Genomic DNA, 20,000 nt, shown 5'->3' with positions numbered 1-20,000 from the left:
CAGCCTGACTGGAAATCGAGCAACCTTGATGTAAATCCATTTTCTAAAACTTTTCTCTCGTGTGCATTTTTTCGATAGGAGAATTAATAAGGGAGATATCATGAACGGTCGGTTTTACAGGCTAAGTCCAGCAGACATAGCCCAAAAAGTGTTGTACGTAGAGCGGATTCCTTATCTATATAAATAAAATCGTAACGACCGTGTGTCTGTACATTGACTATTTTGGCGAAATTTTCGTGCAATTATCTGTTTCAGGTGAAATAATGACCATCTGCATATTTGTTAGCTTTAGTTTCCTGAAAGTCCTCATTTTAACACCCCCTCCCCCAAAGCAAGATTGTGGTACAATCAGCCAGACGAGGTATACCTGGTATAATGCGTTTGTGGATATGATGTATCGTTTAGCAGCAGTTAATCTGTAAATGAAGGTTCGCAATATTGTAAACATGCATGTACTTCGTACGTCGATCTATATATATTCATTGAAGTCGATTTGTAGCGATGTAGAAAGGGTGTTTTTGCCATTATAATTAATATTTTACATCAATAGTGACTCTCAGCAGGTGGGTGTCTGCTATTGTAATCATTACTCTCCACATCGACTTTGACTGGCAGTAGGAATGGGATTCTTCTCCAACTCCTTCGTAACTAGCATTAGTAAAGAGGGCCTACCATTGCAATTAATCATTCCTTTCTCGATTTGAATGGCAGAAGTCAAGGGAGCGTGCAATTTTTTTCAAAACTCCCCTAACCGATTATGTTTGGTAGTAGGCAAGTGTGCCCACCATTATAAACAAATTTACCCATCTAAAATGTGACTGGCATTAGGCGTAGTGGCCTTGCTATTATGATGGAAACTCACCAACTGCAATCTGACTGGAAGTAGGAAAGGGCGCCTGCCATTGTAACGAAAACTCCCCAAATCGGTTGTGACCGCGCAGTAGGTAATGAGGGTCCCCATTATAATGAAAACTTACCTACTCGGTTGTGAATGGCAGTAGGCAAGTGAGCTTGCAGTTATCATCACAACTCCGCAACTCGCACTTTACATTGGAAACAACGTATGGGAACCTCCCCCTGCTGTTTCTGGATAACGCTAAGAGACATGCAATTTAAAAAAATCTTATTCACTGCATGTAGAATTCGAAAAAAGAAAGAAATTGGAATTAAATATTACTTTTTGCATTGATTACAATATGAAATTCAAGAGGAATAAACTTTTTTCGAATTACCCAAATTTCGAATTCTACATGCAGTGAATAAGAATTTTTTAAATTGCATGGCTCTTAGCGTTATCCAGAAACAGCAGGGGGTGGTTCTAAAACGTTGTTTCCAATGTAAAGTGCGAGTTGCGGAGTTGTTATGATAACGGCAGGCTCTCTTGCCTACTGCCATTCACAATCGAATAGGTAAGTTTTCATTATAATGGGAGGTGGTGTCCTGTAGCGTGAAACTTTGGGTATAGGGATACAAATGGTGAGGAGGACCAGTAACTCGCCCAAGTGACCTCACCTGCTATGCTGAACAGGGGCCTTGTTGGGGGATGGGAAGATCGGAAGGGATAGACAAGGAAAAGGGAAGGAAGCGGCGGTGGCCTTAAGTTAGGTACCATCCCGGCATTTGCCTGGAGGAGAAGTGGGAAACCACAGAAATGCTCTTCGAGGATGGCTGAGATGGGAATCGAACCCCCTTTATTCAGTTGATCTCCCGAGGCTAAGTATCACTTTTAAAATTTCGTTGCAGAACCGAGAATCGAACCGGGCTGCCAAAGTCTCACGCTCCAGGACACTGTCCTTGAGGGGGTGGAGGTGGGATTCCTCCCTGAGTCCGAGGGAAAAACCAACCTGAGTGGGTAAACGGATTAAGAAAGAAAGAAAGAAAGAAAGAAAACACTAACGATTATAAGTAAAAGGACTTGAAAACGTACTCGTTACAAGTGTAGTTTGCACATTTTACGGGCGGTTGCAGGCGGTCACACAGCGGCGTTTAAACAGCTCGTGTTTAATGAGTCTAAGTAACACAGTTTACGATATCACTTCGCACAAGGTTCCAGGGCTTTCTACGTAATTTGTCTGTTTCTTAGCCTTAACGCTAAGTGTGACGTTGTTCAACACTGATAAGCTGTCCTTGCAGGTAGGTGTGTTATTGCCTCGTATTAGCTGCACAATATTGTTCGTACACTGAAAATGTGGTCGTCATACTCTGTGACGTACTTTGAGAGTTGGGAAGTAACTGAATAAAAGTGATCGAATTATTTGTGTCCGACTCCCTGGCTGAATGGTCAGCGTTGAGGCCTTCGATTCAGAGGAGGTTCGATTCCCGGCCGGGTCGGGAATTTTAATCGCGTATGATTAATTCTTCTGGTTTGGGGACTGGTTGTTTGTCTGTGTTTGTCCCAACCCTGTCCTCTTCATATTCAGACAACACACCGCACTACCAAGCACCGCAGAAACACGCAATAGTGATCACATCCCTCGACATTAGGTTGGCGCCAGGAAGGGCATCCGTCTGTAAAATAGGGCAAAATCCGCATGTGCTAGGCTATATCCGCGACCCCGCAAGGTGTGGTAAGAGTGGAAGAAGGAGAAGAAGAATCGAATTACCGTACTTGTAACGAACATGTTTCAGTAATTTTACTTGTAATCATAAATAACGATAATCGTTCATTGTAGTGATGGACATACAGTACATCGCATGGAAGTGGAAACGGGAAAGAAATACAGTAAGCAATGATGAAGATAACTTTTTGATTTCTACTACGGCAGAACCAGTAGTTTCACCAGTCTTGGATGATGTACTTCCTTACCTCTCCAGTACTTCCAATGAGAATTAACTTATCCTACAATATCTATCATTACCAGTGGCGTATACTGAGAGATATCACGGTTATTGGTGAAGCCCAGACCTCAAATGCTATTTGTTTTACGTCGCATCGACACAGATAGGTCTTATGGCGACGATGGGACATGAAAAGCCTAGGAATGGGAAGAAAGCGGCCGTGGCTTAATTAAGGTACAGCCCCCGCATTTGCCTGGTGTGAAAATGTGAAACCACGGAAAACCATCTTCAGGGCTGCCGACAGTGGGATTCGAACCCACTATCTCCCGGATGCGAGTTCACAGCTGCGCGCCTCTAACCACATGGGCAACTCGCCCGGTATACCTCAAATGAGAACGATGGAAATCTGAAGCACATTATAATGAAAACATCTGACACATTGTTCCATTTACAAAACTTCAAAAGCAATGAGAAAAAACGTTGCACGTATTTCTGAGAGCAAGGCATCGGAGCCATCTTGCAGCCAAGACTCTGCATCTCTCTCCCCTCGACCCATTTCACGCGGCTTACTGATGTAGGCTACAGAATCTCCGATAGGTGCGGGCACCGGGGAAATAGGTGGGCTAAGCGGTTACGTGCCAGAAGCGACCACGCTGACATCGGGCCGCATGCGACCAATCTGTCAGTCAGTCAGTCAGTCAGTCAGTCAGTCAGTCAGTCATCGCTTAGCTGTATTTACGAAATCGCCGAAGTGACATATCGGCTATCGGTTGTTTGCCTACCGATAGCCAGTCTGTCACTTCGGCGATTCCCTAAATACAGAATTACATGAAAGATATAGTCCAATCCCTAACAACTCAATTTCTTGTGTATGTGTGTTGGGTATTCAGCCCGAAGGCTGGTTTGTTACTCCACAGCTCCGTCAACAGCTGTCATAGATAGCCTAGGCGTCACTGAAGAGGCATACTAGGGAAATGAGAAGTGATGTAGTTTCCCGTTGCTTTCCTCGCCATGCCAGAATTTGCTATTACATACCAGTCTGCCAAGCCCACTGAAATGCATGCACCAGGCGACCCTATAAACGATATTTTCACATCATTTATAAGGCCTCTTCGGAGGCCAAACTCTATTATTATTATTATTATTATTATTATTATTGTCCGCCTCTTTGGTGTAGTGGTTAGTGTGATGACCTGCCACCCCGGAAGCCCGGGTTCGATTCCCGGCTCTGCCACGAAATTTGAAAAGTGGTACGAGGGCTCGAACGGGGTCCACTCAGCCTCGGGAGGTCAACTGAGTAGAAAGAGTTCGATACCCTCCTCACTCCTCCTCGAAGTGGTTTTCCGTGGTTTCTCACTTCTCCTCCGGGCAACTGCCGGGATGGTAGGCGTAACCCCTGTGGGTGGGGGCGGTAGAATAATACCCACGGTATCCCCTGCCTGTCGTAAGAGGCGACTAAAAGGGCCTCAGGGGCTCTGAAATTTGGAGCGTGGGTTGCTGACCACGGGGCCCTTAGCTGAGTCCTGGCATTGCTTCCACTTACTTGTGCCAGGCTCCTCACTTTCATCTATCCTATCCGACCTCTCTTGGCCAACTCTTGTTCTTTTCCTACCCCGACGCTATTAGGTTTGCGAGGGCTAGGGAGTCTCATTTTCATGCCCTTCGTGGCCCTTATCTTCCTTTGGACGACACCTTCATTTTTTGAAGTGTCGGACCCCTTCCATTTTCTTCTCTCTGATTAGTGTTATATAGAGGATGGTTGCCCAGTTGTACTTCCTCTTAAAACAATAATCACCACCACCACCACATATAGGCCTACCTAACGTAACGCTACGGCCACTTTCTTCCCTCTTCCTTGTCTATCCCTTCCAATCTTCCCATCCCCCCCCCCACAAGGTCCCTGTTCAGCATAGCTGCCTGGGCGAGGTACTGGTCGTCTTCCCCAGTTGTATCCCCCGCCCAAAATTCTCACACTCCAGGACAATGCCCTTGGGGCGGTAGAGTGGTGATCCTTCGCAGAGTCCGAGGGAAAAACTAACCCTGGAGGGTAAGCGGATTAATAAAGAAAGAAAGAAAGAAAGAAAGAAAGAACCTAAAGAAAGAAAGAAAGAAAGAAAGAAAGAAAGAAAGAAAGAAAGAAAGAATAAAGAATCAATAATACTGCATACATCCCATTCCACATCCCTTCTTCTTTGTCAATGACCTGATTCATACATCGCAAAATTAATGAATAATTATCCACCTTCGTAGCGTAACGGTTAACACTATTAGCTGCCGTCCTCGGTGGCTCGGATTCGATTTCCGATATTGCTAGACATTTTAAAAATAGCAAGGGGTCTGTTAATTGGTACATGCATCCCACCTCCATTTGGGGTCTGCCTGAAAAGAGCTGGTTGTACTTCCTCTTAAAACAAAAATCACCACAATCACCATGAAAAGAGCTGCGCCACCTCCGGACGAGGGCACGAGTTTGTTTACTTACTTACCTTAAAGACTAATTAGTAATGTCAGCTGTTAATGTCTACCACTTCATCGTGCACTGATAGAGGGAAGTGTCAGCTCCCCATATCCTACTAGAGCTCTCCACGGCCTCTTGGGAATCCTCAACCATGCTCTGTCAAAGGGGAACAACCCAACTCCATGGCGTTACAGCTTTGAAGGGTCTTGGCCTACCAAGCGGTCGCTACTTAACTCGAAGGTCTGCAGATTACAGGATGAGCCTGCTCAGCTTGATGAATCCTCACGGCCATTATTCCTGGATTTCTAGACGGGGCCGCAATCTCACCTTCATATAGCTCCTCAATTGTTCTCACGTAGGTTGAGTGGACCTCGAGCCAGCCTTCACTTCAAGGTAAAATCAAAAGTGACCTGACCAGGAATCGAACCCTGAGCCTCTATGCAAGTCGGAGGCATGCATGCTACTCGGAGACCGTGGGGTCGATGAGGATGGATTTACAGACCAACGATGTCACACCATCTTAGTGGATACAAACATCATACCAAAAATAATGTTTTACGGTACCTGAAGTAGCAGAGAGGAGAGATCCTTCCTCGATGCTTGCCAGGGACTAACCTACCAGCCGCATAATTTGTTATTACTTACGTAGAAGAATTATAACCGTGGCAGCCTTAAACTAAAGAATGCCACCATTGTATTTGTTCCTATGGTCTTGTCACTAGTCGGAGTAAACCAACCCAGACAATGGTCTTGTCCAGACACATATTTCATAGCTCTAACCCATCATTCATCGTTGTCATTCACCGTTCGTGTTATTCAATAGCTGTATATAATGCATCGACGCTGGCAAGCCTGTTCGGTGCATTGTGAGATTGTCGGAGCCGCTGCCGTGTTGGGTCCATAACCTATAGGCTTATTTTAATTTCTTCGTTCTACGAAGACCTGTAAACACTAGAAATCACTCCAAAAGAAAAAAACCACCTAAATTAATTCTGCTTCAACAGTGAATATATGGAGACCTAACATTACACATAGAAGGAAAATTAGAATTTTGTAGAGTATGCATTGGTGCATATTTTGCTATTTTTAATGCGTATGAATCCGCCCTCTAATAAAAAAAAGTATGTCTCCATGTCCACTCGCTAGGACAGAATGTGCTTTTACTTGAGTTGAGGCTGCATGGCTTCGATGGAGGGGAGTCGCAGCAGTACTAAGCGATAGGTATTTGCTACTAGAGATGAGCCTAACCGATATTTCAGAATATCAGTGACAGGCGTATCTGTGACACAAACACATCTGTGACTTTTATCTGTGACTCAGTCGCAGGAAGCACGAGCGTATGATTATCGTCACGGGTCACGGTTAGAGATGAGCTTAAATGATATTTCAGAATATCTGTGACAGGCGTATCTGTGACACAAAAATATCTGACTTTTATCTGTGATTCAGTCACAGAAAGCACGAGCATATGATTATCGTCATGCTCACTCTTTGGTCGCGGGCAGCGGGTATGTACTTCTAGTTGATATGATGACAAAGTAGGGTAGTATTATTCAGAAGATTCAGGACATTAGAAGTGGGAAAAATAATATTCACATTTATAATTGAAGTTGTAATAATGCATAGGGAATAGGTTGTTAACATGATGCGCAATAAATTAACAAGTGGAATGTGATTACCCGTGTCGTGTCTCTGGGATACCAATTATTTACGGTACTTTAATGTAGGTTTAAAAATAAAAAATACTAAAAGTAATAAATATATGAACTTAAAGATTCCTCCCATATTACAGGGCTATTCATCAAAGTTGTCCACCTCATATAACTCGTGAACGGTTAAAGATATTGACATTTTGTTTTCACTTTCAGTAATGGTACCAAAGGGCTAATAATCAGACTTACAGTACTGTGTCATGAGTTCATGACGTTAATATTTACTGGGATCATGGTACTAACTTCGCTTTTTCCGGGCGAGTTGGCCGTGCGGTTAGGGTCGCGCAGCTGTGAGCTTGCATCCGGGAGATAGTTGGTTTGAACCTCACTGTCGGCAGCCTTGAAGATGGTTTTCCGTGGTTTCCCATTTTTCACACCAGGCAAATGCTCGGGCTGTACCGGATCGTCCAGCTCCGTCTGTGTAACAAACGCGTTCAACATGATGTTCAAGGTTTAAATTGAAGTGGGAATTCATCTCTGTTTATATCACGATCTTACATGATCAAATTAAACTTCCCTAGAACCACCTATTATCAAGTGAACAAGTGTCACCCATACAGACAGCATAAAACAGCACAAATTCACTTAACCCGGACGTACACAGACTGCACTATATAACGGAATTTTAAGAATTTTATATTACAGCATTCAATTGTAACATACTTTTAACTTATCTCATGTATCATTACAGTAATGTATTTTATAATGTGTTAAAATGTGTTTTAGATGTTTCAGGAATATGTATATAATTGTTTAATTTGTACTTAAGGCTGATGATGGCACATAGATGCCGAAACTAGTACCATTTGACATGTGATTGAATCACAATAAAATGTCATTGTATTGAATAGGTGGACCTTGAAAGAATCTTAATTTACTGTTAACACCAGTCCATTATTCCTGTGCCGTGTTCTTGGTTGAAGTGTACCATCCCGATAATGAGTCTGTGTTTTCACTCCTTTGGTGCCCGGCTCCATGGTTAAACGGTTAGCGTGCTGGCCTTCAGTTCAGCGGGCCCTGGGTTTGATTCCTAGCCGGGTCTGGGATTTTAACCTTCATTGGTTAATTCCGGTGGCGCGGGGGTTGGGTGTGAGCGCCTTTTTCTGAATTAGAATTCGTCGTAAGGGAGCGGGGAACATTCTCACAGATGCGCAGATCGCCTATGAGGCATCAACTTAAAATACCTCCACTAGGCCTCTTCGGAGGCCACACGCCATTCTATTATTCCTTTGGATACAAAGAACAAGGCCTTGTGGACGACATAGAGCGTTGACACGCTTCTTTATTCACAGCGCGTATAGATTTTACTGACAGAACTTACGGCAGTACTGCGTAATAGACACGTTTGCAAATACAATCACCGAACCAAAGCAATAATAGAAAACAAGAATTATATTCATTCAGCTGACCTGAAAGTCTGCGCAACTAATTTTTCACGGCAGTCAAAGTTATCCAGACAATCGCAAGTCTCACCAATGCATTCACTGTCCTATTAGAACTCACATTGTAGAAACCAAGCAATCTTTCAACAACATGAACGTATCTGAAAGCCAAGCAGTTTTACTGTACCGTAAGTTTCTGGATTGAACGTGCCAACATAATTCTGGTTTTCTGGGTTTTTTATTTAAATGTTAAATTTTCATCAAACGAACGGGCTGTAAAAAGCTTTTCAGAGACTCTTTCTTTCTTTCTTTCTTTCTTTCTTTCTTAATCCGTTTACCCTCCAGGGTTGGTTTTTCCCTCGGACTCAACGAAGGATCCCACCTCCACCGCCTCAAGGGCAGTGCCCTGGAGCGTGAGACATTTAGTCGGGGATACAACTCGGAAGGAGGAGTAGTACCTCTCCCAGGTGGCCTCACCTGATATGCTGAGCAGGGGCCTTGTGGGGGGGAAGGAAGCGGCCGTTGCCTTAAGTAAGGTTCCATCCCGGCATTTGCCTCGGGGAGAAGTGGGAAAACACTGAAAACTACTTCAAGGATGACCGAATCAAACTCAGTTGACCTCCCGAGGCTGAGTGGACCCCGTTCCAGTCCTCGTACCACTTTTCAAATTTCGTGGCAGAGACGGGAATCGAACCACCGGGGCCTCCGGGGCTGGCAGCTAATCACACTAACCACTACACCACAGAGGCGGGCCGTTTTAGACTCATTCATGGTTAATACATAAAACATCGAACACGAGGAATAGCACAGAAACAACACACAATTAATGAATTCACTAACCAACAAAACACACAAAGAATGAACTTCTTAGTCAGCCACTACTCAAGCACTGGAAGTAAATCACCCCAGTGACAGTGGTCACTTTCGTCACGTTGGGTTCTCGCCAGGGGGTAATCAGTGGTTCCCGCTCGCTGTAAGCTTGGACAGGCCGACTTTCTCCAAGTTGTTAACAGATGACAGAGGGTAGCACATGGATGGTGGCCAAATTCACTGCCTTCGTAATGTCCAGGCCGTATTGTACCTCTGATGACGTCACGCTTTTGGGGGGGGGGGGAACTTGAAGGCGATACGCATACGCTCCGCTTGAATAACACACTCGTTTAAATTACTTAAAGAACTGTTAACACCTTATAAAACCAAAACCTATCGTCAAATATTTGTTAATTTTGACATACAATGCATATTCTTCTCCGTAACGTTCTATTTCTCGCGTATATACGTTCATTTGCGTGAGTACAGCCTAACATTTTGAGACATATTCTTGCGATTTTATCCATTTTCTTGTCAACTGGAACATCCACATCATACACGCTGACAGAAAACATGCAGCCAATTACCATACTATTTATTACAAATATAAATTATTTCTGTACCTCACTGTTTCCACTTCATGAACACTGCAGCTTTCCTGGACCTCTTACAGGAAGTTACACCAGTAAGGAGTAGGTCTGCTCTCTTTGAAGCACTTTGTTGAATACACAAGTCAGTGTGAATTTTGGAAAAATTATTTAAAAACATATTCACCCAAATATATATACACTGTCCGGCCAGGTCTTCCAATTTCTTCCCGCAGTCACAAATGACTAGGGAATCTGCCAACTGCATTGACTCCAAAGCCAAGGATTTTGTGACACACTTAGGATTGTCTGAATTTAGAAATACCATCTTATATGTATCTGACACTAACACACAAAATACTTTGTACACCTCAATTCTAAGTTCTATTGACATGTCTGATGGATACTTTAAGCCCCCTCGATTTAGGAAATTCAGATATCTTACTTCTGGAGATAACTCATATATAAGATGTGAATCTGTCAGAAGATAAAATTTACATAAATCACACTGCTGTTTGATACTCTTTTTTATTGTTGCTATTTGCTTCTCGTCGCGCCGACACAGATAGGTCTTACGGCGACGATAGGACAGGAAAGGTCTAGGAATGGGAAGGAAGTGGCCATGGCCTTAATTAAGGTACAGCCCCAGCATTTGACTGGCGTGAAAATGAGAAACCACGGAAAACCATATTCAGGGCTGCCGACAGTGGGGTTCGAACCCACTATCTCCCGAATACTGGATACTGGCCGCACTTAAGCGACTGCAGCTATCGAGCTCGGTGATACTCATAAATAAGACTTGCATTTTCAAATACACCGAATTCAGATAAGCCATAGGTCTGATTACATAAAAATACAGGACCTACCTAATGGGACCCATGTTTATGACATAATAAAAAATTTACCTCACCATCCGGACGTGACACTCTTATTTCTCTCAGGATGTGATTTTCAGGAAAGTGCTTGATAAACACAACTGTGTTTTGATTAACTATTAAATTCTCCCTGGGAATAGCCATCTTCCATAACTAAACTAGTTCTTCATCAAAAGGAAACGCAAATACCGGAGTGTACTCTCCTTGTTTATAATTGGCTTTGCAGCCAGGCACACAGCAACTCTTAGGCATGGTGATTTCCCTCACTGATAATCTTAATTCAAGTATATACAATTCGTGGTTACTAATAAGACACAGAATGCAGAAACTCAATTAATTTTACACTATAAATATAACATTACACAAATAAACTACAAAATTAAAACACCGAAGAACGATCTTCTTAACCTATAGCTTCACATAAATACACGCTCACACTAAGTTTTCTTCACTAATTAACGACTTTCCACTTAATAATGCAGTCGATGACGACTCATTCTCACATATATCTGAGTGAACATGCAGCTATCGTTAAAAGTTTCAATAAAACTGCGAAAAACTATGTTTAACTCTACTAACTCATGTGCTAAACTTCCCCCCTAACGATCAGCTGATTGTTTTCCCGCGCTAGTTACAATACGGCCTGGACATCACGAAGGCAGTGCCAAATTTCAATTGCAGCGACATCATTCGGAAGGTTTCAGAACTATGTCTGCCACCGAATACAATTTAAAGAATGAATGCGTTACGTCCTTAATTTCTCCATTTGCTTTCTCTTTCTACCTAGAGTGGATTAGACGGCGAGGCTACACCAGCACCACACGTAGTCAAGCAACGGAACTAGTGCAGTTAAACGAAAATTTTGAACTTCTGAGAGATTAAATTGTCAATACTTGACTTGAAATAGCCTCAAATCGTACTTCAGACAGTTCTTCGTCCTATCATAACGCATGCAATGAATGCCTTGCATGCAAAGAGAATACGCCCGTGATGTAACTGTTGATCTCGTCAGATCGGGCCATCCTAGGTGTGAAGGCAGAAAAGTTGAGAATTCTGTTCGTACAAGGATTCGACGCAATCCTTGGCTTAAATTAACAGTTTTGACTCGTGAATTGAATATGTCTCCACGAAGTATGTTACGTACTTTGAAGGATGATTTACGTGTTGGTGCATATAAAAGTTACACATAGCATTTAGTCACTGATAAATTAACGGAGATACTCCGGGTTGGATCCCAGACTTTGGCAACGACATATGGGGAGAACCAGTATCGCGAGATCCTATTCACAGATGAAAAAATATTAACGGTGTAATTGTTGTTTAACCAGCAAAATGATCGTGTGTACGTACGGTCCACCAAGGAAGAAAGAGAGAAAGTTCGATGTGTGCAGCACGGACATAACCCTGCTTCTGTCATGGTATGGCGGGCGGTTTCCTGGCGGGGAGCATTGGAGGTGCAATTTTGCGAAAGTGGAATAAAGACTTCAGCAGCTATCTACCAGGCAATGTTGGAAAAGGTAATACCACGTATCATTTCGAAGCTGTTTGAAGGAAAATCGTGGATTTTTCAATAGGAAAGCGCTCCTGCACAGAAAGCAAACACAACGCAGCAGTGGTTGGCAAGCAATGAGCCACGATTCATCGCTGCTGATGACTGGCCTAGTGGAAGTCCGAACCTCAATCCATTGGATTATTCTCTGTGGCAGAAGCTCGAGGCGATAGCATGTCAAAAACGGTACAACAATATTGAGATGTTAAAAGAAAACATTCACGTCAGCTGTCAAATTCCACTGGACACGATTTGGACAGCTATTGATAGGTGGCCTCAACGTCTTCACTGCTGTATTCTCGCACATGGAGATCATTTCGAATAAGGGTATGTTAATTCTATAGCATTTTTGCTTTTTTTTTTCAGGAAATATATATTAATAGGTTTGCATAGTTTTATTTATTAGTTACATATATTGAAAGTACTGACAGAACTTATGACAATACTGTGTATAATCGGAAGGAATGCTTTCCCAGAACTGACTGGTCTGTAATTTATGATGAACTTTAGGTGAATTTGATGTGTATCACCCTTTCTTTTGTACACAGGGGCTACTATAGCAACTCTCCATTCATCTGTGTTTGCTATACTGCTGCTTTTATAGAATTCAACTTTTTTTTTTGAGTCTATCAGGGTTCCTTCTTTTGAAGTTCCCATAAAATTTTAATCTGAGTTCTGTGTTACTGTGAATGAGTATTGTTTGATTTTCGGTTTGTTTCTCGGGCTGTATTATTCGCCTGTGAATTTCGGGCCTAGACTTTTCCTTACGATTTAACGTTATTTGTGCTTAGTATTTTCGATGTCTGTTCTCCTGTTTAAAATTATTACACAAGATTTATGGTGATGTTTTGGTTTAATGACATATTTTGTGAATTCGGAATGTGAATTTTTTGTTGCATATGTTTTGGATGAGTCTATATATATTGTTTTCATTTTATGGCCTCTAATTTCGTTGGCTTTTGTTTTCATTACGCTTACCTGAATTGTTTCACAGAGGCATTTAAATGCGACTCATTTCATTTTGCCGTATTTTGTTTCCGTGTATTTTGGTGCTTGCTTTTTTCAGGTAATTTTCTGTTGATGATTTTTTTAAATAATATCTGGAGACTGACTTTCTCCTCTATTTATTTCAGAATTTCGGTCTGTTCTGGGACTGTTGGGATGTCGCAAGGTAAGACTAGTAGGTCATCTGTAATTACCAGGCAATTTACCTCTAATTTTCCTCTGCCTTATACAGGGTCCTTTTTAGCTCGTTCCGTGTGTCAGGGGAACACGCACGGAAGGCGATAGCGCGGCCGGGTGACTCATTTGTCGCGAGACTGACTTCATGACCGACTAATATGATCTAATGCAGTACGGTAGCGATAACCATTGCTTCACGGCAATAGTTTAATAGTACTGGTAGCGTGTTCAGTGTGTTCGCTTTAAAATAGCGTAGTTTCTGTAGGAATATTAAAGTAATCTTGTGTTTAACGAGTGATGTATACATTAGAACAGCGTTTATTCATTGCGATATGCTGTGCAAAGCATTCTTCTTATACAGAGTGACGCTTTCGATTCATTCGCAAATTTCCTGGCATTCTCCCTCCCTATAGGAGTACGGTGCGTAAATTAGTAAAGAAGTACCCCACCACCGGGTCCATTCTTAACAAGAAATCACGCAGGAGACGAGCCGTTTTAACAGAGGAAAAGCTTGACGAAATAGCTCTCTTGGAAAGAACTCCAACAAAATCCCTGTCGCGTCTCGCCGTATAAGCTAATGTGCCATTATCTTCTGCCCACAAAGCCCAATATTTAAGAGGACCTGACAGTTTCGCTAGGGTTCGGTATTGTAACTGGTTGCTTCAATCAGTTCACGATGGGTATGTTGACCCAGAACTCATATATTATAGTGATGAAGCATGGCTACACTTCGGTGGCTATGTAAATAGTCAAACAATCGCTACTGGTGTGCAGAAAATCCCCACCAGCTGCATGTCCGTCCACTTCATGACGTAAATATAGGAGTTTGGTGCGCAATAAGTACTCGCAGAATTATAGGCCCTATATTTTTTCGTGAAATAATAAATGCTGATCGATATACAGATCTCATTTTCAGACCATTCTTTCAAGAAGTGACGGAAGAAGAATGGAGTAATGGTTACTTTATACAAGATAATGAGACGGCACACACTGCTAATAGTCTATGGAGGTAATACGGGAAGTTTTCGAAGATCGTGTAGTTAATTATCCCCTTAGATCTCCTGATTTAAATTTCTGTGATTATTACCTGTGGGGGATGCTGAAGGAAAAGTGTGTGTGAACAACCCTCACACAAGAGGAGTACTACAAGAGAAAGGGTAAAGGGGATGGCAGCCTTAGCCATAGTCAAAATGTTTGTGGCTTAATTTCCGGGAATAAGATATAAAACTGTGAGGTTAGTCTTAAGATCAGTAGTTTTTGACAGGGTAATGTATGGGGCTGGAGGAAAAGAGGGTTAACTTAAGAAAAATTATGAGTAAATGTGGTAAAGCAGTGATGGGGCTCTCCCAGTGCACAGCAAATGCTGGGGTGGAATTAATGTGCGGAGAAGAAATAGAGGTTGAGTGTGTGAAAAGAGTAGTCAAATACTGGAGGGGTTTGAAAAGAGGGGAAGGAGGGAGTGTGTTTCAGGCTGCGTACGAACAAGAAAAGGAAAGCATGTATAAGGGGTGCTGGCTAGAAAAATTAAACTATACTTGGAGAGGGTGGGAATGGGGTGCATATTGGAAGAAGTTTGGAAGAGGAAGGAAGTTAGGGGACAGAGGGTGCTTTTAAGGAGGGTCAGAGATATTCAAAGAGAGAAATTGATAGAAGAGTGTAGGAACAGGGGATCGCTTAGTGATTTTAACAAAGTAATGGAAGGGTCAGCGTTAAATATTAGGAATGTAGATATGTTGAACAGAGGAGGATTACTATGTTGGCTGATAGGGTTCTACAAGAATAAGGGATGGACAAAGGGTAAAGAAAAGTCACTATCCGTATTATGTGCGGCATCAGGAAATGATCTACACTTAATAGGTAATGATACGGAAAAGGTAAGAAATACGTTTTTGAGTGCCAATAATCGGGAATTATTAGAAAATGGGGATGAGCAAAAAATCGTAGGGTGGCTTATCCAAGAATGGGAGAACGGGGAGGAATTAAATAGGTATTTATGTGCGGTAAGGAGAGTTTGAGAAATAAAGTTAAAAGAGGAAAATTCATAGTGTTATTTGGGTTTGAAATAAGTTAAGTGACGGCGGTGAGGTTTATTGGTGTGTCATCTATATATATAAAGTAGCTTGTCCTGACTGACTGACTGACTGACTGATTCATCATCGCCGAGCCAAAACTACTGGACATAAAGAAATGAAATTTTGGGAATATATTCATATTAAGATGTAGGTGCTCGCTAAGAGAGGATTTTTGGATATTCCGTCGCTAAGGGGGTGAAAAAGGGGGTGAAATTTTAAAATGAGTGTGTTTATATCTCAAAACTTTAAAAGTTTAAAGATGTGAGAATTGGTATGTAGAATCTTCTTTAAAAATAAGGAAACGCGTATTTTTTTGTTTTCAGACAATCCCAATAGGAGGGGTGAAAAAGGGTGAAAAAGGGGTTGAATGCCTAATCAGGATACCGGTGCTTATATCTCAGAAACTGAAGATATTACAGACCTGAAAATTGGTACTTTTGATCTCTTTTAAAAATAAAGAAGCACGTATTTTTTTGTTTTTGGAAAATCCAATTAATGGGAGGGTGAAAAGGGGGTGAATTTTAAAAATGAGTGAATCTATATCTCCAAACTTTTAAAGTTTGCAGATGTAAAAATTGGTGTTTAGAATCTTCATTAAAAATAAAGAAACACGCATTTTTTTGTTTTCGGAAAATCGCAATAGGAATCGTGAAAAGGGGTGAAAAAGGGGTTGAATGCCTTTAATGAGGCTACTTATATCTCAGAACCTGAAGATATTACAGACCTGAAAATTGGTGTTTGGGACCTCTTTTAAAAATAAAGAAACACGTATTTTTTGTTTTTGGAAAATCCAATTAATGGGGGGGATGAAAAAGGGGTGATTTTTTAAAATGAGTGTATCTATATCTCAAAACGTTTAAAGTGTATGGAAATAAAAATTGGTATTTAGAATCTCCTTTAAAAATAAAGAAACACGTATTCTTTTGTTTTCGGAAAATCCCAATAGGAAGGGTGTAAAAGGGTGAATAATGGGTTGAATGCCTTTAATGAGGCTACTTATATTTCAGAACCTGAAGATATTACAGACCTGAAAATTGGTATTTGCGATCTACTTTAAAAGTAAAGAAACACATGTATTTTTTCGTTTTTGGAAAATTCAAATATTGGGGGGTGAAAAGGGGTGTGTGAATTTTTTAAAATGAGTGTGTCTACATCTTAAAACTTTAAAATTTACAGATGTAAAAATTGGTAGTTAGAATCTCCTCTAAAAATAAAGGAACACGTATTTTTTGTTTCCTGTAAATCCCAATACGAGGGGTGTAAAAGGGTGAAAAATGGGTTGAATGCCTTTAATGAGGATACTTATATTTCAGAACCTGAAGATATTACAGAACTGAAAATTTGTATATGGGACCTCCTTTAAAAATAAAGAAACACGTATTTTTTAGTTTTTGGAAAATCCAATTAATGGCGTTTAAACAGGAGTGATAAATTGGGGTGAATTTTTGGAAAGGCTATATCTACAGAATATCTTGGAAACGTAAAATGTTACAGACGTAAAAAGTGGGTGTTTGGAATATCCTGTAAATGTAAAGAAACATAGGTGATTTGTTTTTTGAAACTCCACTTAAGGGGAACTCAAAAGGGGTGAAATTTTAAAATGAGAATTTTTACAGTTTATCTAAAAAAACTTAACATGTTACAGAAGTGAAAAATGGTATTTTTTATCTGTATTAAACATAACGAATCGTGTATTTTTAGTTTTCGGAAATACCACTTGGGTGGTGGGGGGTGGGTAAAAGTGACTGAAAATGTTGAATTCTTTTAATTAGGTTACTGATATCTCAAAAATGAAGATGTTACATACGTGAAATTTGATATTTGCAATCTGCTTTAAAAGTAAAGAAAGAGGTATTCTCGGAAAATCAAATGAAGGGGGGGGGGGGTTGAAAGAATTAAAAATTTAATTGACTTAATTGTATGAGAATGCATACATCTAATAAAAACTAAAGTTGTTACAGACTTGAAAATTCGTATTTAGATCCCTTTAAAAACAAAGAAAAACGCGTTTTGGTGGGGAAACCATCTTGGAGGGTGGGAGTGTAAAGGAGTTGAATTCCTTTCATGGGGACACATAAATCAGAAACTGAAGAAGTTAGAGTCGTGATAATTGGTATTTAGAAGATCTTTTACTATTAAAGAAACAACTATTTTTTGCGGGAAAATTCACTTAGGGGGCGGGGGGGAAGAGTAGTGCGAAATGAAGTAAAAAAAGTAGATTATTTTTATGGGGATACTTATATCTCAAAACTGAAGGCAATAGACGTGAACATTGGTGTTTGGAATCTCCTTTAAACATAAAGAAACAAGCCTTCTTTTAATTTTTTTTTTTGGGGGGGGGGAGGGCGGGGTTGGCGGTAAATAAACTTAACGGCGGTGGGGTGTAGAAGGAGGTGAGACCAATTGATTTTACTGTTCTTAATGTACTTATAAGTATCCTCTGTTGCTCAGGCGGCAGCGCGCCGGCCTCTCACAGCTGGGTTCCGTGGTTCAAATCCCGGTCACTCCATGTGACATTCGTGCTGGAAAAAACGGAGGCGGGACAGGTTTTTCTCCGCATACTCCGGTTTTCCCTGTCATCAGCCATTCCAGCAACACATAATAATAATAATAATAATAATAATAATAATAATAATAATAATGATGTTCCGGACCGTCGTCAAATGATGGACCGCGCTGGAAACGGCTCCTGGACGGGTAATGACTAAGAATGCAGTCCGGCCGCGGGTTCAGTGCCGCCAAAGCACCCAATATGACACCACGCCGGATCTCCTGAAGGATTTTATACATATTAAAATGATTATAGGAAAAGATGGCAAAGATTTACGGACCCAACTGACCGGGAGGAATACCTGAGCCTAGCCCGGGAAGTACGAAATCGATTGCTGGAAAGGAAGATTGAAAAATGGGAGGAAACGTGCCAGAATCTAATAGAAAACGAGTCAGATCGGGAATTTTGGTGGATTCTCGCAGAAAACGAGTCAGATCGCGAATTTCGGCGGATTATATATCTAAAACAATAAGCATTCAATTATAAATTTCAGTATAATACCGTAGCGAAGCACGGGTATCTTGCTAGTCTATATATATAAAATAACTTGTCCTGACTGACTGACTGACTGACTGACTGATTCATCATCGCCGAGCCAAAACTACTGGACATAAAGAAATGAAATTTTGGGGATACATTCATATTAAGATGTAGGTGCTCGCTAAGAGAGGATTTTTGGATATTCCGTCGCTAAGGGGGTGAAAAGGGGGGTGAAATTTTAAAATGAGTGTATCTATATCTCAAAACTTTAAAAGTTTACAGATGTAAAAATTGGTATTTAGAATCTTCCTTCAAAATAAGGAAACACGTATTTTTTTGTTTTCAGAAAATCCCAATAGGAGGGGTGAAAAAGGGTGAAAATGGGGAAAAATGGGTTGAATGCCTTTAATCAGGATACCGGTACTTATATCTCAGAAACTGAAGATATTACAGGCCTGAAAATTGGTACTTTTGATCTCCTTTAAAATTAAAGAAACACGTATTTTTTTGTTTTTGGAAAATCCAATTAATGGGATGGTGAAAAGGGGGTGAATTTTTAAAATGAATGAATCTATATCTCCAAACTTTTAAAGTTTGCAGATGTAAAAATTGGTATTTAGAATCTTCATTAAAAATAAAGAAACACGTATTTTTTTGTTTTCGGAAAATCGCAATAGGAGGAGTAAAAAGGGGTGAAAAAGGGGTTGAATGCCTTTAATGAGGCTACTTATATCTCAGAAACTGAAGATATTACAGACCTGAAAATTGGTGCTTGGGATCTCCTTTAAAAATAAAGAAACACGAGTTTTTTTGTTTGTGGAAAATCCAATTAAGGGGGGTGAAAAGGGGGGTAATATTTTAAAATGAGTGTATGTATATCTCAAAACTTTTAAAGGTTATAGATGTGAAAATTGGTATTTAGAATCTCCTTTAAAAATAAAGAAACACGTATATTTTGTTTTCGGAAAATCCCAATAGGAAGGGTGGAAAAGGGTGAATAATGGGTCGAATGCCTTTATTGAGTCTACTTATATTTCAGAACCTGAAGATATTACAGACCTGAACATTTGTATTTTGGATCTACTTTAAAAGTAAAGAAACACGTATTTTTTCGTTTTTTGAAAATCCAAATAATGGGGGGAGGGGTGAAAAAGGGGGGTGAATTTTTTAAAATTAGTGTGTCTGCAACTTAAAACTTTAAAATTTACAGATGTAAAAATTGGTAGTTAGAATCCCCTCTAAAAATAAAGGAACACGTATTTTTTTGTTTCCTGTAAATCCTAATAGGAGGGGTGTAAAAGGGTGAAAAATGTTTTGAAAGCCTTTAATGAGGATACATATATCTCAGAAACGAAGGATATTACAGAACTGAAAATTTGTATATGGGATCTCCTTTAAAAATAAAGAAACGCGTTTTTTAGTTTTTGGAAAATCCAACTAATGGCGGTTAAACAGGAGTGACTAATTGGGGTGAATTTTTTGAAAGACTATATCTACAGATTATCTTGGAAACGTAAAATGTTACAGACGTAAAAAGTGGGTGTTTGGAATCTCCTGTAAATGT

The 20,000-nt window shown here is 40.6% G+C and overlaps 1 protein-coding gene across 1 annotated transcript in view; it reads right to left on the bottom strand.

Moving 5' to 3' along the window:
* The window catches only part of LOC136877309 (uncharacterized), a 193,873-nt gene that overhangs the window by 150,439 nt on the left and 23,434 nt on the right, over positions 1 to 20,000 (bottom strand). The gene's annotated exons all lie outside the window — the stretch shown is intronic.

This window comes from Anabrus simplex, chromosome 7 (assembly GCF_040414725.1).
Source record: "Anabrus simplex isolate iqAnaSimp1 chromosome 7, ASM4041472v1, whole genome shotgun sequence".
Lineage (NCBI taxonomy): Eukaryota > Metazoa > Arthropoda > Insecta > Orthoptera > Tettigoniidae > Anabrus > Anabrus simplex.
This window is presented reverse-complemented; position numbering and strand designations above follow the sequence as displayed.